We start from the raw sequence: 23,958 nt of genomic DNA, 5'->3' as shown, positions 1-23,958 counted from the left end.
CTTATTTTGTGTTAACTAGATTTAAAGTGTGTTGTAGGAATGAGTGTGCTTTACAGTAACTGCGCTCAGAAAAGTTGGCTAAGTATGGAAAAAGTGCGCACCGCACAATTTTGGATGCTACAGTAGAAGGCAACTGCGGCCGCACAAATCTTGTGCGGACCATACAAACTGGATGGGAAAAATGCAAACTCTCTAAAGTTTGATCTGTCAGAGAACTAGCCATTCTGCAGCCGCACACCAAATTTTGCGGTCTGCAGCCAAACTTTGCGGTCGCACCACAAAATATGCAGATCGCAGATCAGCAAGGCTACTGAGCCTCTAAGTAACAGAGTGCGGACCGCAGAAGGAATTCTACGGCCGCACTCCTCCTTTTTTTCACAAAGTCTGCCTACTAGTATAAATAGTAGACTTGGGCTACTGTACAACGTTTTCCCTCTCTGAGCACTCTAAACTCTAACACTTTGAAATCATATGTTTGATCATCTGCCAAACTCCACCCACAATCTGTGATCATTTAGTTGCACTCCTTCATATCTGGTATGATCAATTTCTCATAGAATTTTTCAATTTTCTTAGTTTAATTTACAATTTTTTTTTCTTTTAGGTTAATTTAGACCATTTTTCACTAGAAGTCAATTTTATATCCATATGGGGTGTAAATTGTGTTGGGTAAACTCTTAATTGCTATTTAGGGAATGGGTATTTGGATTATCATGTTTAATTGCTACTACCATATCCAATTTGTGCATAAATAAAAACCTAAAGGACTCTGCCCGATTTAATTTTGAAATCTGCGGCCGCACAAGGAATTGTGCGGTCCGCAGAAGTATAAATTAGGGTAGTTGGTGAGGTAAAAATTGTGCGGACCGCACTTAAAATTGCGCGGACTACATAAATTCAACCGCAGCTGCAGAAAAGTGTGCGCGGTCGCAGATCAGGCCAATCTCTATCATCAGAGAGTTGGTACTTTTAAAAAGTCTAATGTGCGGCTAAACTCAGAAATGTGCGGACCCCACTTCAATTATGCGGTTGCACTCAAAATTATGAGAACTGCAGTTTCATCTCTGTGGCCGCACTTTAAAATTATGCGGTCCGCACAACCCAACCTGCGGCCGCACTTGCAATTGTGCAGACCGCACTTTCCCACCCTGCAAACATGTTTTGTTCTGCGACTTTCTATTTATCTGCACTTGAACTAAAACTGACTCCTACTGCTATTTGTTACAGAAAATGGTTAGACTATGTGGTCATGGTGATATATCAAAGGGGAGGGGTGAACCTTCCCGAGGCCGAGGCAAGAGTGCCCTACCCCTCGCCCAACAAAGAGCTATATCCAAAAAAGCGACAGCTGGCCGAGGTAGAGCTGCAGAGCCAGTCGAATCAAGCTCTTATGTCCCTTCTGGGGAAGCATCAGAGGGCGACTCAGTGCAAGAGCAGCCTGCAGTTCAATCGCAGCCACAACAGCTTTAGGGGAGATATCAACTCCGAGACGAGCCTTCCACCTTTGAGAGCACTTCTGAGGGTTTGGAAGGTGATAGTCAGGCTTTGGATCCCTCATCTACACATGCCGCCGATGCAGCAGCTACTACAGTGGATGTTGATGATATCCCGGATGATTGGCTGAGGGATGATACCAGAGTTGCCGGCCTTGAAAGGTCGAAGAAGAAGGAGATTTGGGAAGATAGGTTTGTTAGTATGGTTGCCTTCACAAGTTTTCGAGAGTGGTGGTTGGAGATCACTCGCTCTTGAGCGTTAGTTCATGTTGAAAGACCTTGACAAATACAACCCGACGGTGTTGAGACGATTCCGGGAGCAGAAGGGGTGGATGTGGTTCACCCAAAGTGTGGTAGACGCCAAGGAGTACCTGGTCCGGGAATTTTACGCCAATGTGGCGCATATAAAGAAATGGACCAAGGTAACAAAAGTGAGAAATATAAAGGCGAGGTTCGATCAGAACACCCTAAACACATATTTAGGGTTTGAGGATGTGGAGCCTGTGCGATATCTAGAAAAGTGAGCACTGGGAGATGCAGCTCGACCATGGCTAGCTGAGATTCTTGTAGCTCCGGGTCCGCCTCCAGCAGGGATTCTTATTCAGCGAAACACCCTGAATTTTGAGGCAAAGGGATGGCAGACATTTGTGTGTAGCATACTAGACCCGTGCCAAAATGAAATCAATCTTCCAATTCCACGAGCAGTGCTAGTTGCCTCTATCATGGCCGGGTACCCAATCAATGTTGGTGCCGTGATGTCAGCCAATATGTCTATGGTCTCCAGGCAAGGTGACACCTCCTACCCATATCCCAACACTATCACTGAGTACCTTACAGATACGGGGATGGAGCCGAGGGATTTTGACACAAAGGTTCGGGCAAAGAAGCCTTTATCTTGGTATTCTTTGATGGACCCGAGGAACCCGAAGAAAAAGGGTCAGCCGACTACTACCGTAGGCCAGTCTGATAAGCCTTCGGTGGTAGCTGCAGAGTCAGCAAATATGCCTCCCACTTCAGCAGTGTCTTCTGCCAGTGCAACTGACATGCCTCCACCTTCAGCATCAGCGCCTTCCACCTCGGCTTTGAAGCCGATACCTATGCCCACTCATCCGTTATCTGCGCTGCGAGTCGCTCAAACACTGGCGAGCCTCAATAAGTGGAAGCAAACAACCACTGCAAAGCTGTCTGACATATCCAGTACTGTTGCACAGTCATTCACTCCGGCACCCCAGATTCCTCCAATAGTGGAGGATACATTGAAGAAGATCTTGTAGAACCAGACCACCATCATGAATACCTTGGTATCACATGGATCAATGATTGAGGAGCTTGGGAAGCAGGTAAAGAAGATGAAGAAATCCCAGGCATCCAAGAAATCAGTTGACTGGCTGAGGAGAGAGGTGACCAGGATAGCAGTAGCTGGTGATCTTTCGTTTGATATGCTCTATGGAGACAGATCCAACAACACCAGTAGATCCAACAGCACCATCAGCTCTAGTGGCACTAGCTATCCAGTATGAGGAGCCAGACCTGGCTGCCGACACTGCTAAGGCGGTGCGCCAAATGTTCACCAACCTAGTTACTCCGAGAGCCGAGGATGATGAGATCCAGTTAGAGGAGACTGAGGGTGGTGACGCTTCTATGGACACGGAGATGTCCAAAGCCACATAGGGAGTCCTCTTCACTCTTACCCTTCGTTATTCTTATTTTGTTAAGTATTGGGGACAATGCTTAATTTTATTCAAGGGGTGGAGTTTATTTGCTATTTGGATGATTTCTAGACATTTGGTTTGTAATAACTGACAATATTTTCTTCTTTCTCTTTATCATGTATACATTCTCTCCCCTCTCTCTCTCAATGTATATATTCTCTCTTTTCCTCTCTCGTTATGTATATTCATTATGCTTTCAGTAGTTTGCTTTGTAGCTTCTTTATTCTGTTTTCTTATTAGTAAATGTTTAATTTAGTAGCTTCTTGTTTAATTTAATAGCTTCTTTTTATGTTTGAGTGGACAATAAGCCTTTGGTTTTTTTAATGCCATAGTTCTTTCCAAAGGTATTTTTTGTGTGAACCGGGTGACTCTTCCCAACGATGGATGGCGTGACAACCTTCTTAAGGGATTGAGTCCATTTTTGGTGTTTAGGTAAGAATAGTAGTAATAGTGAATAAAAAGACCTAATTGAGTCAGGGTCGAAGAGTCAAACATGCTTCACTTGGTACCAACACACTTAACTATGTGCTTATGATTAAAAACAAGCTTTTTTGGAAAGATAAAGCTCTAGTTAGTGACCTTCTGACTCTTGTGTTGACTTAAGAATTCATCGAGTGGTTTAGTCGAACCATAGTGATTTTCAATCTTGAATATGGTCATTGTGGGCCCTCGACTCTATCCTCTTTAACAATTCAGCTGTGTGAGAGATGATATGTTTTTGTTGCAAGTCCAAGTACCCGTGCGAATGGTCTAGAACTTGCCCCGAATGTGTTTCGAGGCGAAATTTTAAGTTTTGCTTGGCTTGAGAAGTGATTGTAGTCTCTCCTTGACCCGCTTGAAATTTTCCACGGCCCACCAACGTCGTTATTCCTAGTCAACCCATTTGAGCCTAAAACCTTTCTCATTTGATAACTATGTTACAAGCCTTTACCCGTTTTGTTGTGACCCTCTCGTGGCACCCGAGCTTTCCTTAACACTCTTATGAAACAATTGGCTAAAATCATAAGTTTGGGAGAGAGATGAATTTGGAAAAGGTATCAAGGGACAAAAAGAGAGAAGAAATGAAGAGAAGGAAAGGCAAAAAACAAATGCAAAAAAAGAAAGTGAATAAGTTGAAGAGTTGAAGGGATTCAAAGAAAAGTAATGATGCAAAGCATGGAGAAAGCAAAGAAGGAGAAAATGAATATCATGACCAAGAAAGAATAATGTTAAGTCTCTCTAGTTCCCCTAAGGGAAAGAAAATGCCTCCAAGAGTTGGCAAAACATGAGCCGATAAGAGAAAATGGAGTGTTTAAGGAAAGATGAACCCGTTCTATCATAACATATCCAACCTTAGTCTAAAAGCCTTTGATTAGCTGGAATAGCTCTTAACTTGTGGAGGTGGGAATTACCTTATTTGCTTGAGGACAAGCAAAAGCTTAAGCTTGGGGGAGTTGATAAGTGGGGATTTTGACTACTTATTAGCGCCTTTTAGCCGATGTTTTACTCCAAAAGCGTTTAATTGTGTTCCCGAAAACTGATGAACTATGCTTATTTGCAGGAATATTAGAAAATGATCCCCAAAGATGAAATCCAACTCAAGAAGGAGTGATCTGAACTCAAGGACAAAAACAGGCACAGAAGCTGAAAAGTGCGGACCGCAGATTATCACCTACAACCGCAGATTGTGGAGAAATTCCTATCAGAGACTGTGAAAAGTGCGGTCCGCACATGACATCTGCGGCCACAGAAACTGAGCAAGAGCAAAAGTTCAGAGAGCCTGCCTCTCATGTTCAATAGAAGTACGGACCGCACAATTATTGTGCGGCCGCAGTCACATTTGTGCGGTACGCAAAAGAGCAAAGTATGGCGGCAAACATATTTGTGTGGACCGCAGAAAGAGAGAAGTGCGGCCTCAGTTCAGAATTAGGTGGCCGCAAGTTTCCAATCCTGTCAGGTTGAAGCAAAGTGCGGTCTGCATATGGAATTATGCGGCTGCAGAACCTCCAAAAGGGCATTTTTGTCCGAAATTCTAGCCTTGTATAAATAGAAGAGTTCTACTTTCTTCGGTCAAGTTTTGACATCAGCAGCTACAGTAGACGGTTTTCTTTACTCTCTTCAATAGTTGCTATTTTGAGCTTTTTTGAATATAGATTTCATCATTTTAATTATCAATATGGGTTTAATTATCATTTCTTCTTCCATTTCTTCTATCTTAAGCATGAGTAGCTAGATTTTCACTAGGGTTGTGACCCAACCCTAAAGTGTAATCTTAATGGGTGTTTGATTTGTTGCTTGTTTATGGTTGGGTGTTTATTATTTAGCCTTGTTCTTATTTTTAATTGTAGAATTAATGGTTGAAAACATTAGTTCATGCCTATTTGACTTGGTCTCTACTTGAGAAAGAGAGACTTAGTCTAGGAAAACTTGGCTAACAAGAACTTGGGTCAATCGAGAGATTGATAAGCACAATTAAAGGGTTGAACCTAGAGATAATAAAATCCGACTTGAGCTTTGTATCAACCATTTTGTTTTATACCCATTTGGACTTGAGAAAGCCAAATTGGGCAAAATCACTCTCTGACCGAGTGGTTTGAGTGGGTACTTAAGTGTTGATAGCTATAATACACCCGACAAATAAAATAAGCTTTAAAGTTTACAACCCATTAGGCAAACACCTAGGTGAAGGTCATAGCCCTAGGCCTTTTCTATCATTTGAAAAACAACAACAAAAACAATTTCCTAGTTTAAATTGTTAAATTGTAATCTTAGTTTAAATTAGACCTAGAAACAATCCAAGTTTGTGGAAGTGTAATTTGAGATAATTCAAGCTCATACACTAAAATATATACCGATAACTCCAATTCATAGCTCCCACTGAAAAATCGACCCCGACTCCTTGTTGGGTATTACGTTTCATAATCTTAAATAAAGGTGTGACTTGGACGAGATCACACACTACCTCGGCAGTGTTGGCAGCAAAGTCTGGCTCCTTAGACTGGCCAGTTGGTGCCTCTGGTGCTGATAGTGCTGTAGGATATGGGACTGGGTGGTGTGAGTCAATTAGCATATCAAAAGGGAGATCTCCGGCTGCAGCAAGCTTGGTCACCTGTCTCCGGAGCTTTGCTAGATTGGGACTTTCTCATTTTCTTTACATCTTTACCCAACTCTTTGATCACTGACCCATGTTGTACGAAGGTCTCCATGATAGTGTTCTGGTTTTACAGGAGCTTCTTCAATGTTTGCTCAACTGACGGGGGAAGCTGAGGTGCCTCAACAGAAGATTGTGCTACAAGAGTACTGGATATGTCAGACAGCTTTGATGTGGTTGTCTGCATCCAGTTGTTGAGGCTCACCAATGTCTGGGAGACTCGTAGCACAGAAAGTGGAGTAGTAGGCATGGGCACCGGCTTCAAAGCTGAGGTGGAACTTGTGGCATGAAATGCAGTGGAAACTGAAGATAGTGGTGGAGGCATAGCTGCAGCACTAGAGGAAGGCTTGGCCGAAGTGGATGGACCATCAACTGCCTCCGCAACAACCATAGTTGTCTCGTCATACTGGCCCGCAGTGGTAGGAGGCGGAACCTTCTTCTTTGGGTTCTTAGCATCCATCAGAGAGTACCATGAGAAAGTCTTCTTCGGCCGTACCTTCGTATCATAATCCCTTGGCTCTACCCCCGCATTCGTGAGATACTCTGTAATAGTGTTGGGATACGGGTAGGACGAGTCAGCTTGCCCAGCGATCACAGAGATATTGACCGACATCACGACACCCACATTGATTGGGTACCCGGCCATGATAGAAGCAACTAGAACTACCCGAGGAATCGGAAGATATGTCTCATTCTAGCATGGGTCTAGTCTGCTGCAGATAAAGGTTTGCCACCCCTGTTATGATCCGTGGTGGTGATGGCCCAGGAGCTGCTAGAATCTCCGCTAACCAAGGACGAGTTGCCTCCCCAAGTGCATACTTCTCTAAGTACTCTATGGGCTCGACATCATCAAGTCCCAAGTATGTGTTCAATGTGCGCTGATCAAATCGCACTTTTAGGTTTCTCACTTACGTCACCTTTGTCCCCTTTTTGATATGTGCCACATTGGCGTAGCATTCCCCGACAATGTACTCCTTAGCATCCACCATGCTCTGGGTAAACCACATCCACCCTTTGCGTTCTTTGAACTGTCTCAGCACTGCTGGGTTATACTTCTCCAGATCCTTCAACTGAAACTGTCACTCAAGAGTGAGCGGCCTCACTAGCAACCATTCACGGAAGCTAGAGAAGGCTGCTAAGCTGACAAACTGGTCCTCCCATACCTCTTTCTTTTTGACCTTTCAAGGCCGGCAACTGTAGCATCTCCCCATCTGCCATCATTGGGGATGTCCTGAACTGATGTATCTGGTGCCTCAGGGACAGGTGTAGTGGAAGGCTCAGAAGCCTAACTGGCACTTTCTGAACCCTTGAAAGTGCAATGAGATGAGGACGACTCGTCCCTGAGTTGATATCTCCCTGGTGGCCTTGAATGGACAGCCGGTTGCTCTTGTATAGAGGCTGAGTTGCCCTCTGATGCTTCCCTGGATGGGACATAGGAACTGGTCTCGAAGAGGTCTGCACCTCTCCATCTGCCGGTTGTACGCTTCTTTGTGATTGTTCTTTGCTGGCCGAGGGGTAAGGCACTTTTGCCTCGGCCCCTAGAAGGTTCACCCCTTCCTTTTGAAGTGTCGCCTCAGCCTCTAGATCGAACCATTTTCTGTAGCAAGCAAAGGCGATTGTTAGTTGCAATTCTAGTTCAGGCATGCAGAGAGATATGTAAAGACACACTAGAAAACACAGTGAGGAACACAGTGGAAACATGCTTGCAGGATAAGGATCTGTGATCCACACATTTTTCCTTGCGGCCGTAGATTGGGCCTTGCGTAGCGTAAAATCTTCAATTGCGACCGCAGATGTGGATTGCGGTCCACACAATTTTTCTTGCGGCCGCAACTCAAAAACCAACAATATGCCAACTCTCTGATAATAGAGAATTGGTTGTTTTGCGGCTGCAACCTATTTTCCGCGGTCCGCACATTTTGTCTTACGGCTGCACTTGTGAGTCACCAATTTGGCAACTCTCTGATAACAAGAAAAAGGCTATTATGTGGCTGCAATGGGATTTTTACGATTCGCACAATTTTTCTTGCGGCTGCAAACCCATTCCTTACTAAAGTACCCTAGACTCAACTTCTGTGGACCGCACAATTTCTTGTGCAGCTGCATATTTCAAATAATTCCGAACAGATTCTAGGGTTTGCAGTTTTTGCCCAAATTTTGACATGGAAACATCGTACAAGCATGAAAATCTATTTACCCATTCCCCATAGAGCATGTACCAATTGACCCGCTGCAAATTTACCCCACATGGTTGTATAATATAGTTCTACAGACAAATGGCCTAAACCTAACTAAAACACTATAAATTAAACTAAAAATGAAAAATCCAAACAAGTAATTGAAGCATACCATATATGAAGGAGTGCAATAAGTGATTGATCACAATTGTTGGGCGTGTGAGCGGATGGTTTACCAAGATTTCAATTTTTGGGTTGTGATTGCTTAGAGAGGGAAAAGTGTAACAGTATCCCTAAGCCTCTTATTTATACTTGACGATTTTCTAAGGGAAGAAAGGGGCGAGTGCGGCCGCAAAATTTCAATTGCGGACCGCACTTTGTTACCTTGTGAGCTTAAACCAACATTTTGTCTGTGGTTCGCAGATATTTGTGTGCGACCGCAGATCCCTGTTGCGGACCGCAAATTTTCTATTACGGCCGCAGATCGAGCATTTCTCTGACAAACCAACTTCAGAGAGTTGTCAATTTCCATCCTCTATTTGTGCGGTCCGCAAGTCATTTGTGCGGCTGCAGAGCACTTTTTGCTAAGCAACCATAATTGTGCGGTCCACAATTCTTTCAACACTTAACCAAATTTCTGCCCACAATTCCTGTAAAGTACACTCATCCTACAACACACTTCAAACCAAGTTAGCTCAAAAATAATATCTAACTACAAAATAAACAAAGAAAAGAAAACGAAACATGGATTGCCTCCCAAGAAGCGCCTGATTTAACGTCGCGGCACGATGCAGAATACCATCAATTGAAATGAATCACCGCCACGACATGGACATCTCCAACTTTTCCAAAATAGTGCTTCACCCGGTGGCCATTGACTCGAAATAATTGATTGTTTTTCTTCTTCAAGTCAAATACACCAAAAGGTGCCACCCCTACAATTTCAAAAGGGCCACTCCATTTAGACTTTAACTTCCCGGGAAACATCCTCAACCGTGAGTTGAACAACAACACCAGATCGCCCACCTTGAAATCTTTGTTCCAAATGTATTTTTCATGAAAGTATTTCATCTTTTCTTTGTACAAGCCCACATAGCTTTATGCTCAAGTTCCACCGGAAGAAGACAAGGATTTTCGAACACCAACCATATGGAGACATTCCGATAGGTGTTTTGTAAGCCGTCCGATAATCCCATAATGCATCATCAAGCTTCTTGGACCAATCCGTTCGATTAGCATTCACTGTTTTGGACAAAATACTCTTTATCTCCTGGTTGAAGACTTTCACTTAACCGCTTGCTTGTGGATGATAGGGAGTCGTGACTTTATGAGTAACACCATAATTTCTAAGTAAGGTGTCGAAAGCTTTGTTGCAAAAATGTGACCCCTATCACTTATAATAGCCCGCGTAGTACCAAACCTTGTGAAAATATTCTTCTTCAAGAAAGCCACCACACTTTTTGCTTGTTGGGTAGAGCAATGGACTCAACCCATTTAGACACATAATCAACCGCGACCAAGATGTAGGTGTTTCAACAAGAACTCACAAATGGACCCATGAAGTCAATACCCCACGCATCGAAAATATAAAATGGTGGTGAGGGGCATTTCATTTTTCTTTGAGATTCCACCGGCCCTTTGACATTCATCACATCTTTTCACTAAATCACTTGCATCCCTATAAAGAGTGGGCCAATAAAAATTGCAACTTAGCACTACGACCGCCGTACTTGCTCCACCATGGTGACCATCATATGGCGAAGAATGACAAGCCCCAAGAATTTCACATTGCTCTTCTTCTGGTACACATCTTCTAGTCACCCCATCTGTACAAATCCGAAAAAGGTACAGTTCATCTCAATAATAATCTTGACAATCCCGTTTGAGCTTCTTCCTTTGGTTTGAAGAGAGCTCATCCGGGATGATACCACACACAAGGAAATTTGCTAGATCAACGAACCATGGCACCTCTTTCATTGAAATGGCCAAAAGTTGCTCATCGGGGAAGGAGTCACTGATTTCAAGGCCATCATGCGGCCTCCCCTCCTCCAAACAAGACAAGTGGTCCGCCACTTGATTTTCACTTCCTTTTCTATCTTGGATGTCAATATCAAATTCTTGCAACAAGAGCACCCATATCATCAACCAAGCTTTTGAATCTTTCTTGCTCATATGATAATGAAGTTCCGCATGATCCGTGTTGACAATGACCTTTGCAACCATCAAGTACGGGCGGAACTTCTCAATTGCAAACACAATGGAAAGGAGTTCTTTCTCCGTAACGGTATAGTTGACTTGGGCAATATTCATGGTCTTACTAGCATAGTAGACCGGATGAAAAATCTTGTTGATGCGTTGCCCCAAAATAGCCCCCACCGCTACGTCACTTGCATCGCACATGAGCTCAAAAGGAACACTCCAATTTGGAGTGGTGATAATGGGCGTAGTTGTCAACCTGAACTTTAACAGTTCAAAGGCTCTCATGCAATCATCATTGAAGTTAAACATAGCATCTTTCTCAAGGAGCTTGCACAACGGGTTCATGACCTTAGAGAAATCTTTGATAAAATGCTGGTAACACCCCACATGGCCTAAGAAACTCCACACACCCTTTACCGAAGTTGGAGGTGGAAGTTTAAAAATCACTTTAATCTTTGCCTTGTCAACTTCAATTCCTTTATTTGATATTTTGTGGCAAGGACAACCTTCCTTGACCATGAAATGACACTTCTCCCAATTGAGCACCAAATTTGTTTCTTCACATCTTGCCAACACTTTCTCTAAATTTGCAAGATAATATCAAAAGAATCCCCAACCCCCGAGAAGTCATCCATGTAAACTTCAAGGTAGTCCTCCACCATGTCCGTGAAGACAGACATCATACACCTTTGAAAGGTCGCTGGTGCATTGCACAAACCAAATGGCATCTGCTTGAAAGAAAAGTATCATAGGGACATGTAAAGGTTGTTTTTCTTGATCTTGCAGAGCAATAAGGATTTGGTTGTAGCCCGAATGTCCATCAAGAAAGCAATAGAAAGCACGGCCAGCCAACCTATCAAGCATATGGTCTAAGAAAGGAAGTGGAAAATGATCCTTCCTTGTGACTTTGTTGAGCTTGCGATAGTCCATGCACACTCTCCAACCGGTCACCGTTCTTGTAGGAATCAACTCACTCTTGTCATTGGTGACCACCGTCATGCCCCCTTCTTTGGGACACATTGAACCGGAGAAATCCACGAACTATCGGAAATGGGGTAGACAACCCCAGCATCCAAACACTTGATAATATTCGTTTTGACCACTTCTTGTATAGCTTCATTTAGTCTCCTTTGATGTTCAAAAGATGGTTTGGCGCCTTCCTCCAAGTTGATCTTATGCATGCGAAATACGGGGCTTATCCCCCGAATATCCGCCAATGTCCACCCAATAGTCTTCTTCCTCTTTTGTAGCACCGCCAATATAGAATCTACCTACACGTTAGTCAAACAAGAGGAATGAAAAACTAGTTAAGTAGAACAAGGGCTAAGAAATTCATACCGAATATGTGGAGGCAAAGGCTTCAACTCCAAGGTAGGAGGCTCTTCAATTGAAGGCTTTGTAGGAGGAGTTGTCCTATTTTCAAGATCCAAAGGATGATTTCCGGGGTGCATAATTGTACGACCCCATTCCTTGCAAAGAGTTCACATATTCCATGTAGACATCCATCTCGTCATCATCAAAGTTGAGCAAGACGGCCTCTAACATTTCACCAACATTTATCACAGCACTTGTTTCATCAACAATGACATCGGTCACCAAGTCCACAAAAGAGCACACCTCATTGCTATTGGGTTGCTTCATGGACTTACACTCATGGAAAATCTCTTTTTCATCACCAACCCGGAAAGTAAACTCTCCGGCTTCAACATTACAAAGAACCTTCCCTGTAGGAAGGAAAGGTCTTCCAAGAATAATCGGTACCTCATAATCGACTTCACAATCAAGAATGACAAAATTCGCCGGAAGAATGAATTTATCAACACGAACCAAAACATCCTCAATCACTCCCAAAGGTCTCTTCATAGTATGATTGTCCATTTGCAATCTCGTTTTCTTGATTGGGGTGTATTATAGCTCACAACTCTACGTTACCCACTCAATACCTCTAGGTCAGAGAGTGGTTTTGTCCAATTTGGCTTTCTCAAGACCAAATGGGTATCAACCAAAACAGTTGATACGAGTTCAAGTCGGGTTGTTACTATCTCTAGGTTGAACCCTTTAATTGGCTTAATCAATCTCTCAATTGACCTAATTTCTTGTTAGCTAAGTTAACCTACTAAGTTCCTCTTTCTCAAGTAGAGACTAAGTCAAATAGGCATGAATCAATATTTGCCTCACAATTCTATGTGCAGTCCGCAGATTTCTTCATCTTGTCAGAAACTGGAGGTTTGCGGTCGCACATTTTTGAACTTCGGCCACGAGGCAACTCTTCTGCGGTCCGTAGTAGCACTGCGGCCGCCCAATTCTTCTGCGGTCCGTAATTCTCAGAGGATCCTGGACTTGGTCTTTTTGCACACTCTCTGATCTTCAGCTTCTAGCTCAGCTTTGCGGCCGCACAATTCATGTGCAGTCTGCAATTTGCGCAATTGTCTGCTAAAGTTTCCTTCTTTGTTTGCGGCCACAGATGGAAATCCGCAGTCCGCAATTTCTTCTGCGGACCACACAATTGTGCGCTTGCGCCCTTTATTGCCTTGTGCCTCGGACTACTCCTTTTTTTGAGTCAAATTTCATCTCAGGAGATTAACTTCCATCATTCCTGCAAGTTTGCATAATTTCATTAGTTTCGGGAACACAATTCAATGCTTTTAGACTAAAACTATAGCTAAAAGGCACTAATAAGCGGTCAAAATCCCCACTTATCACTTGCGCACCTTAGTTGTCACGTGCTTTACTTGTCCTGTCATTTTTGTAATATTCGTGGAATTCCTTTTATTATTACGTGGTTCCTTTATTGTTGTGTACTAAACCCTATAATTGTAGAAATTCTTGTAAATTGAGTACTGGAATGTTGATGTTATTGATTTATTTATGGATCGGGTTGCACGCTGCAACAGGTGGAATAAGGGTGGATTTATATTGATATGGTGGGATCGGGTTGCGCGCCGCAACAGGTGAAATAAGGGTAGATTGATATGGTGAAATAAGGGAGAATTATGATACTGACTCTGATTATATGGTGGGATCGAGTTTCACGCCGCAACATATATATTTACTTATTATTATTAATATTTACAAGGTGGAATAAGGGAGGATCGTGTACGGTGGGATCGGGTTGCGCGCCGCAACAACTTATGTGTTTTATATTCCTTGTCGTATTGCGTTGGCTTCGATTTTTTCGTACGAGATTTCGGGGGTTGGTATTCCCGATTTTTACTTATTTTCGAGGATTGAGTTATTTTCATTAGTTACTGTTTGCCTTCATTTCCTGTTTTCCTTTTCTATTACTATTATTTTGGTGAATTGATTTTCAAGATGAATTTACTATGCTGAGTCATTGTCTCGTTCCCTTTTTTTTAACGCAAAACAAAGATTATATTAAGAAACAACAGGTTACATAGACATAATATAGTTTCTTAGGACATTACTATTGCCCAGAGTTGCTAGATAATAACAAACAGTAGTAGGAATAAACTTAGTACTATTACATATTCCATTCTTGTTCTTGTTTACTCAGGCTCAACAAAAAGAGGAGGACGAGCATGGTAGAAACACTTAGTAGACGACATGTTCTTGACAGCTTCCTTGGCTAACACATGTGCTACTTCATTTCCTTATCTGAAGTTATGTCTCAGAGGTGGGAGCTTCAACTGGTGCATTAATAGCTTGCATTCATGAACAATGTTAGAATGATAATGGTTGTCTTCATATATGAGCTTGATGATTTCTGTACAGTCTGTTTCAATCTCTATTTTTTGAAAGTTCATCTCTCTTGCAGTTTTTAAACTTTCTTACAGCGCCATTAGTTTTGCACGTGTGGGAGATACTGCATGGCCTGCTTTATGGAATCCCACAATCCAGTCTCCATTGCTATTTCTAAATATTCCACCTAGACCAGCTGCCATAGTGTTTTTCAAAAAAGCACCATCTATGTTTAATTTAACCATACCAATAGGTGGTTTGTCCCACTTAATATCAATCTTAACCTTATGAATTTTGAAAGGATTTTTTTTCGTAAAGAAGTTGTATTCCCAGGCTTGGTGAATAACTTTTTGGACCTCAAGGTCAAGATCAAGATTGTTGAAATGGTTGTGATTCCTATTTTTCCAAATGTTCCAGATGGAGAAAGGAAAAATAGTCTCCCAACTAGTTGAATGGTTACTATTCTGAATGAAAATCTCTTTTAGGCTCATAAGCCAATGATTGTTCTTATCAATAGTTTGAGTAGGGATGCCTATAGTGCTCAAAAAATGTTTGGTAGCAAGGCAGTATAAAAAATATATTGGATATCTTCTACCCCTTCCTTACAAATCGTACAGGTTGTATATGGGCTAATAAGGCTCGACAAGGTATACGATTATGCATGCATTTCCAAAGAAAGAATTTAATTTTGTTAGGGCAGCGGAGGTCCCAAATCCAGTTAAAAGAGTTGCTAGGAGTGATACTAGGAGTTAAGAGTTTGTAACAAGACTTCGTGGTAAATAAACCGTTTGAATTTAGGTTCCAACTGATAATATCATGCTTAAGGGCTTTACTGGGTGTAGGAGTTAAGGAAATGTTATTAATAATATTGGGGGGCAAATCGAAGGAAATACTAGAGATATTCCACTCATCATTCTTAATAAGGTCTTCAATGAAAAGATTTTGATCATCCTTACTAAGAGGGCCATATATGAAATTTCTAAGGGAATTTGAGTTGTAAATCCATTTTGAGGTTCATACATTAATATTAGAGTTTATACAAGGGTGCCATAATATACCATCGTTGCACAATTTCTATCCTTTAAGGATAGCCTTCCAAATGAAGGAGGTGGTAGCCATCGATTTTTTTCAGGCATACTTTGTAGAAATGAGTTGTGCCCATGGTGTATTAGGGTTTTCAAGAGTCTCCAAGTAAGACTCGTTAGCAAGACCATATTCTTGGAAGATGCTGAACGAATACCAAGACCCCCCTCATCTTTATCCCTTGCAACCATCTGCCAATTAATAAGATGTAGTTTTCTAGCAGAGTTAGTGGATTCCCAAATAAAATCCCTTTGAATTTTATCAATTTATTTAAGGATTTTTGTAGGGAGTAAGGTGTATTGCATAGAATGAGTAGGAATGGAACTTAGGGTACTAGTTGCCAAAGTTGTCCTTCCAGCTATATTTAAGAAAGAACATTTCCAGTGAGACAATCTAGTATGCAATTTGTCTAACACAAGTTGGAAATCTTTAGGTTTTGGAGAGTGATTCAGTATAGGAAAGCCAAGGTATTTACCAAACTCGTAACTAGACTTAATACCAAAAAGGTCTGTGAGATAATTGGTAATTTCCTTAGGGCAGTTTTTTGGGAAGATAATTTTAGATTTTAGGAAATTTATGGAGAGCCCGGATTCATTGCAAAAAAAGTCCAAGCATGATTTTATGCATTGGTCCATTTTTTTGTTAGTTTTCCCATTAGAGTAATGTCATCCGCAAATAGAACATGGGAGATGGAAGGTACATTATGCCTTGGTTTTATAGGATCCCACCTTGAAATGTCTACTTGATGGTTGATGAGCCTTGATAGGAGTTCAAGGCAAAGTATGTAAACATATGGAGATAAAAGATCCCCATGGCGGATACCCCGACTAGGACTGAAGAAATTTGTTCTAGAACTATTTACCAGGACTCCCATAGAGCCTGTACTAATACAACAACAACACAACCCAGTAAAATCCCACTAGTGGGATCTGGGGAGGGTAGAGTGTATGCAAACCTTACGCCTACCCCATAAGGGGGTAGAGAGGCTGTTTCCGGGAGACCCTCAGCTCAGAGACAATCGATCTGTGACAGTCAAAACCTGAAAAATAATATCAGCTGTGAGAGACAGCGAATAAATGGAAAAGCAGTAATACAAATATTATGCAAAAGTATGAAACACAATATCAATCGCTAGCAGTGCTACACAAAACACTATCATACTCGTCGGTACAAAGAGGGAAACCGGGACAAAGAGAAAAAATGCTCGACTACCCTTTAACCTACAACCCTAATGCTCGACCTCCACACCTTCCCATCAAGAGCCATATCCTCGGAAATCTGGAGTCGCGCCATGTCCTGTCTGATCATCTCTCCCCAATACTTCTTAGGCCGCCCTCTACCTCTTCTCGTACCTACCAAAGCCAACCGCTCACACCTCCTAACCGGGGCATCTAAGCTTCTCCTCTGCATGTGTCCGAACCATCTAAGTCGCATTTCCCGCACCTTGTCATCCACCGGAGCCACGTCCACCCTCTCCTGAATATCTTCATTCCTAATCGTATCCAGCCTAGTGTGCCCACACATCCATCTCAACATCCTTATTTCTGCTACTTTCATCCTCTGGATATGTGAATTCTTGACTAGCCAACACTCATCCCCATACAACATGGCTGGTCTGACCATGCTCTATAGAACTTACCTTTGAGTTTCGGTGGCACATTCTTGTCACACAGGACTCCAGACGCTAACCTCCATTTCATCCACCCCACCCCAATACAGTGTGTAACATCTCCGTCGATCTCCCCATCGCCCTGGATAATTGACCCTAAGTACTTAAAACTTTCTCTCTTGAGGATGACCTGTGAGTCAAGCCTGACTTCCACATACTCTTCCCCCGTCACGTCGCTGAACTTACATTCCACATATTCCGTCTTAGTCCTACTCAACTTGAAACCTTTAAACTCCAGGGCCTGCCTCCATACCTCCAGTCTCCCATTAACGTTGCCTCGCGTCTCATCAATCAGGACTATATCATCAATGAACAACATACACCATGGCACCTCTCCTTGGATATGGTGTGTCAGTGCGTCCATCGCCAGGGCAAATAAGAACGGGCTGAGCGTAGATCCTTAGTGTAACCCCATAACCACCGGGAAAGGTTTTGTGTCACCTCCCACAGTTCTAACCCGAGTCATAGCTCCATTATACATATCCTTTATCGCCCTAATGTAAGCCACTGACACACCTTTCACCTCCAGACACCTCCAAAAGACGTCCCTGGGGATCTTGTAAAACGCCTTCTCTAGGTCAATAAACACCATATGCAAATCCCTCTTCCTATCCCTACATTGTTCCACCAACCTTCTGATAAGGTGGATAGCTTCCGTAGTAGAACGACCCGGCATGAACCCGAACTGGTTTTTCGATATAGACACCGCCCTCCTTATCCTCCCTTCCACCACCCTCTCCCAAACTTTCATGGTATGACTTAGTAACTTGATACCCCTATAGTTGTTACAATTCTGGATATCACCTTTGTTCTTGTACACCGAAACCATTGTACTCCACCGCCACTCATCAGGCATCATCTTCGTCCTGAAGATAACATTAAACAACCCAATCAACCACTCCAAGCCTGCTCTATCCGCATATCTCCAAAACTCTACTGGAATCTCGTCTGGTCCGGTCACTTTGCCCCGACCCATCTTACCCATCGCACCCACGACCTCCTCAACCTTGATGCGCCTATAATACCAAAAGTCGCGGCGACTCTCCTCAACCTTGATGCACACCCACGACCTCCTCAACCTTAATCTGGGCCTCTTCCATCAATACTCAACCATCCTCGTCTTTGATGCACCTCACTTGATCCAGGTCACGAGCCTTCTTCTCTCTCGCTTTGGCCAACCGAAATAACTTCTTGTCCCCACATTTGCCCCCAAGTTCCTCATACAGCCGACCAAATACAGCAGTCTTAGCCTCTGTGACCGCTAATTTCGCCTCCTTCCTAGCCTCCTTATATCTTTCTCTATTCGCTTTCCTCTGATCCTCGTCGATGCTCTCTACTAACTTTATGTAAGCCGCTTTCTTGGCTTCCACTTTACCTTGGACCATGTCATTCCACCACCAGTCGCCTCGGTGCCCGCCAGAGTAACCTTTCGAAACTCCCAACACCTCTCTTGCTACCTCCCTTATACAGACTGTCGTCGCCGTCCACATAGTGCTAGCGTCCTCACCACTCTTCCAAGTACCCATAGACATCATGCGCCCCTCCGACTCTCGCACATTATCCTTAGACAGAGCTTCTATTAATACAATGCATAATTAATCGGGACATATTTGGGGGAAATTTGAAGAATCTTAGAGCCCTATAGACAAAAGACCATTCCAATATATCGAAAGTCTTTTCTAAGTCTATTTTGATTAACATATCGAAGCTGGAATTTTTTTTATCTACGGAGAGTGTTCATAATTTCCTGGATGATAATGGCATTGTCACTAGCTCTTCTGTTCTTTATAAAACTGGATTGGAGAGGACTCATGAGGTAAGGGACGAATGGTTGATCCTGTTGGCAATTATTTTAGTGATAATTTTATAAGATGTAATACAAAGCCCAATAGGTCTGAAATTCTTAATATTATTAGCATTAGGGAATTTTGGTAGAAGGCATATATAAGTTTCATTTATACCCATTGGCAGAGATTGAGTTTCAAACACCTTATAAAAATAACTAGTAACAGAGTCACCAATAATATGCCAATATTTTTGATAAAAAGAAGGAACGTATGCCATCTAGACCTGGTGCTTTAAAAGGTTTAAAAGAAAAAATAGCCTTAGTAATTTCCATGTTTTATAAGGGTATATCAAGGCTACTTAGGTCAACAGTATAGGGTTCTCTCAAGATGGCATTTTTGTGGGTGATGGATTCGGATGTCTTAAAGGCATTTTCAAAGTAGGACAGGGTATGTTCAAGTATTAACTTGGGGTCCGAAATCCATTCACCATTATCATTTGTGAAATACATAATAGCATTGCGACATTTACGGTTGGAGGCGATAATGTGGTAGTATTTTGTATTTGTGTCACCATCATTGAGCCAAGTAATTCTAGAGCGAAGTTTCTAGAGATCTTGCTCTATTTTTAGAATGTTATTATACTCTAGTGGTAATTTTGATTCTAAATCTTGTAAGAAAAACTCATTTGGTATGAGGGGGAAGATTGAATACCATTAAGCCGAGCTAAGATCCTCTTTTTCTTTTTAAAGATATCTCCAAACGTTTCACTTTTCCAGTTAATCACCACATTTTTAAAAGATTTTTGAGCACTAACAAGGTCATTACTATTCTAGCATTGTTTTACAATGTTGATGAAGTCGGGGTGTCTACACCAAATAGTTTCCAATCTAAAAGGTTTACCACTATGATTCACATTTTTCGGGGTAGGACTAATTAATAAGGGATTATGATTAGAATGAGTTTTGGGAAGATGTATAACCACAGCCTTAGGAAATAAGGATAACCAATCTTTATTAACAAAAATTCTATCAAGCCTTTCCATGATTAAACCACTAGATCTTTTTCTATGATTAGACCAAGTATATTTGCAACCCTTATAGCCTAAATCCATAAGGTTACAATTGTTGATACTAATCCATAAGGAGTTACATCTACGATTAATGGGGTTCCCTCCAAATTTGTCATTAGCACTAAAAATATCATTAAAGTCTCCTCCTAAAAGCCAAGGACCCTTATAGTTTCTATGGATATTTTCTATATTATTCCATAAATCACATATTTTATCTAATTTAGTGCTAGCATAAATAGAGGAGAAGAGCCAAATAGTTTGAGTAGGAAGTACCTCAACAGTGGAATGGATTTCTTGGTTTCTCCTAACAAAGTTGTGAACCTTCACAACGCTGGAATCCCATAAGATGACCATACCCCCAGCCTGCCCTTCAGAAGAAACCTCAATCATCTCCGAAAATGCAAAATCACTTAATAGATAAATGTGATTTTCCATTCGAGTTTCCAATAGTGTCACCATGCATGGCCTATGGGTATCAACCATTTTCCTAAAGTTAATACAAAAGTTATCATTATTACCACCACGTTTGTTCCATATTATGATATTAGTTGGTCGATACATCATCGTTGCATGGTTGTTTGTGGAGCCATTCTCCATCCGTGCATGGAGCACTGGGTTTCTCCTTAGTGATGGAACCAATATCATTGCATGGCTCCCCGCTGTTGGATCCTGTGGGGGCCTGATGTCCTTCGAGCATTTGTATAGGGCTGGGGGGCAACTAAGAATATACCTCTTCTCTTGCATCTCCCTGAAGAGATATACCTTTACTTGGTTTAGACTTGAAAATTCCACTATTTCCTCTGACCCTAGCAGGTTCATCTCTTCTACATTCACCTCTTGGTGATCTTCTGGTCCTAGCACATTAGGAGGGGGTGGTGGGGGTGCCTGGTTCACTGGTGGTGGAACAAAGGCTTGGTTTTGCGCTTGGTCTTGAGCTACATACCACGGCATGAAGATTGGATTCATGTTCGAGAATCTCTCCTGGTGGGAAGAAAGAAAGTTCCATTAACATATTTTTTGGTGGTAGAGGATTGAAATGTGGAGGCAGATTCTACTGGTTTCTCATTATTTGGGCTTGGTTGGCATTCATTGAAGGAGCTAGTGGATGAAGGATGTTGTTCAACCAAACATGATTTTGGTAGTTGCTCATGGCCATGTGCATCCCTTCGGATACTAGCTGGGCAAGTGTGAGTTTTGGAGAATGATTATCGTCTCCTGGCCATCTAAGATCATGTTGAATGATATTGCATGAGCCATTAGAGCTTGCTCTATCCAGGACAATGGTTGATGGTCTTGAGGTAGGAGTGGTTGAATGAAGAAGATTGTTTGGTTTCTTGTCTGAGTGGCCGAATTTGGTGGAGGACTGGCCATTGTGTGTGCTCGTTGGTGTCTTAGAATTTGAACAAAACTGAATCTTCTCCAATGGGAAATTGGTATCCTTGGCATTTTTATTGCCGGATTGTTGTTTTATATTATCTATCTGAACTAAGTTGATAGAAGGGGTAGGGTTTTGAGAGGTTGGTTTAGATAGGGTGGTAATTATTGAATCTATTTGCATGCTTTGGTTACTAGTGGGAGATGAGATTTTAATAGGATTTGGGGTGTTGATGGAGTTAGGCACGTGTTTAGCAGCATTGGCCATTTGTTCATCCAATGAGATGTTGTGGGACAGGTGTTGTGGGTTCGTATCTTCATCCATGCAATTAATATTGTTTAATGAGAGAGTATTGGGGGGTTAATCTCCGTGTTTAAATGATCTACATCACATTGTTGGTGAGTATTAGGGGAGGGATTAGAATTATTATCAACATTAGTAGCTATATTAGTTGGTTGCATGGCATTTAAATTAGCCTCCTTTATGGAGGACACATAGTTATTGGCCAGGTTTTTTGAGGCCACGTCCTTAGGTTTATAGTCTAAAAATAATTTTGAACTCTTGATTTCTTTTTTATTTTGGTCTATAGGCGGATTATCCAAAGCAACAAACTTGTTTCCCCTGGTAACGTGTTCGTTTGTAGAAAGATCATTTTCATAAGAGGAGATCTTTGTTTTAAAAAATTTTTGGTTGCTAGTAGAGTTAAAGCTGGTATTAGGGTGTTGAGAAGAGGATAACATACCTGGTATTCCATGTGGTAGATTATTAATTATACCTGGCTTTTGGATTGCCTCATTCCTTCTCCCATTGGCTCTCTTTTTCTTTGTAAAGCTAACCGTCTGCCATACTGCTTCTTTGATTTCCTGGGCGTCATTGCTTACATTTGGTTGGGGAGTTGAGTGGTTTTGCAGAGTTGATGGCTCTGTTGGCGTGGTCTTGTTATGTAGGTATTTTGCATCTAGATGGCCTATCCTCCCACAGCTTTTGCAAAAGAAATGTTCACCCTCGTATAATACATTTTGCTTATGGCTTCCAATATGAATAAATGGAATGACTGGCTCCTCTAGTGGTAATTCCATGCACAATCTTGCATTACGACCCCGTAGGGTAGAGGATGTGCAGGCATCTATTTTTAATAGTCTCCAAATGGTATTACCAATTTTTTCTAGTATGATTCCATCGTAGAACTCGGTTGGTAATTGTGGTAATCGAACCCAAACAATTGTTAGTAGATTGTTAGCTTCCGCTGCTACGAAGTTTGGTTTTCACCTTTGGACTGAAAGGAGATGCCCAAAAATAAACCACGGACCATAGTGAAGTACTTTAAACATGTGTTCCTCACAATTAAATTTAGTAATGTAATAGTCCGCCCCTAGGTCGATTAAGGGGAAATTTTCTTGGATTTTCCAAATCTCTTGAACTTTTCTTTTGAGAAGATTGTGTTGAATTCTCTTACCATGTAGCTTGATGATGACTGAATATTTCCATGGTTGATAGATGCATTCCTGTTCTTCCAACGAGAGCTGAATTTGGTGACTACCAATAGAGTTTGTATTTGAGGGTGGCAGACTTGATCCTTGTGCTAATGATGGATAACTATCAAAGGAGGGAATGTGAACATTAATTAAAGTACCATGCTCACATGCTATTAATTTTTCTTTGAAACTTGAACCAAGTTTACTAGGATTTGTGATAGTAGAATTAGTGCCTATATCAGGAGGTTTGGGAGGGATTTGGCTCAATTGGCTTAGATTTGCCATAACTACTGATGCAGGATAGGGCAAGTCAAAAAGGTTTTGTTCTTATTTAGTGAGAGGTTGGAGAAAAATTTTCTAGAGCCATCTCGTACCCTGTTGAGTTGTTGGAAACATAACGATTTTAAATAAAAGAATTGTTAACATGCTTACCTTATGTGACTCTTAAATTAAAACTCGTCGTTTTATTCGGTACTTTACTATTTGTAATAGTTCTCATATTTCACTTTAATTGATTTCTCAACTTAATCTCTTTACCCTGTCTGATGTTTTGCTTTACTTAATAAGAATTGTTATTATATTTTAATTAATAAATTCTATATTAAAATTCGGTAGCTTATTCGATGTTTTATTTTATTTGCAAATGTTATTTTCTTCACCTAAATGATTTCTAAAATAAACTCATTTTCTCATTGATCTCCTCCTTGGTTCAGAAACTGAAATTTTACGTTTACGATATATAAATAAATCTCTTGAACATCTTAATTATCATTTGACACGGATAATATGTACCGGGTAGCACATGAATTTTACCGTGCGGAGGTAATTTGGAAAAATGTGGGCACAAGGTGCCTTGTGTGTAAAGTTTGGAAATTGGGACTTATGATCTGAGATTACGAGAAGTTTTATTTGGGATAATTCTTGTTGAAATTCGTGCATTAAAAATGATTTGATTGATTAAGTTGTCATCGATTTCCCTTGCTTGGACACATTCATATCTCACATGTACCCCGGCTGTGTTGTTACTTAATTATTTGGTTGTTTCTCGTTGCTATTCGTGTTCCCGTTATTTTCGATGTTGAATGTAATT

This window comes from Nicotiana attenuata, chromosome 9 (assembly GCF_001879085.1).
Source record: "Nicotiana attenuata strain UT chromosome 9, NIATTr2, whole genome shotgun sequence".
In the NCBI taxonomy this organism is placed as follows: Eukaryota; Viridiplantae; Streptophyta; class Magnoliopsida; order Solanales; family Solanaceae; genus Nicotiana; species Nicotiana attenuata.
This window is presented reverse-complemented; position numbering follows the sequence as displayed.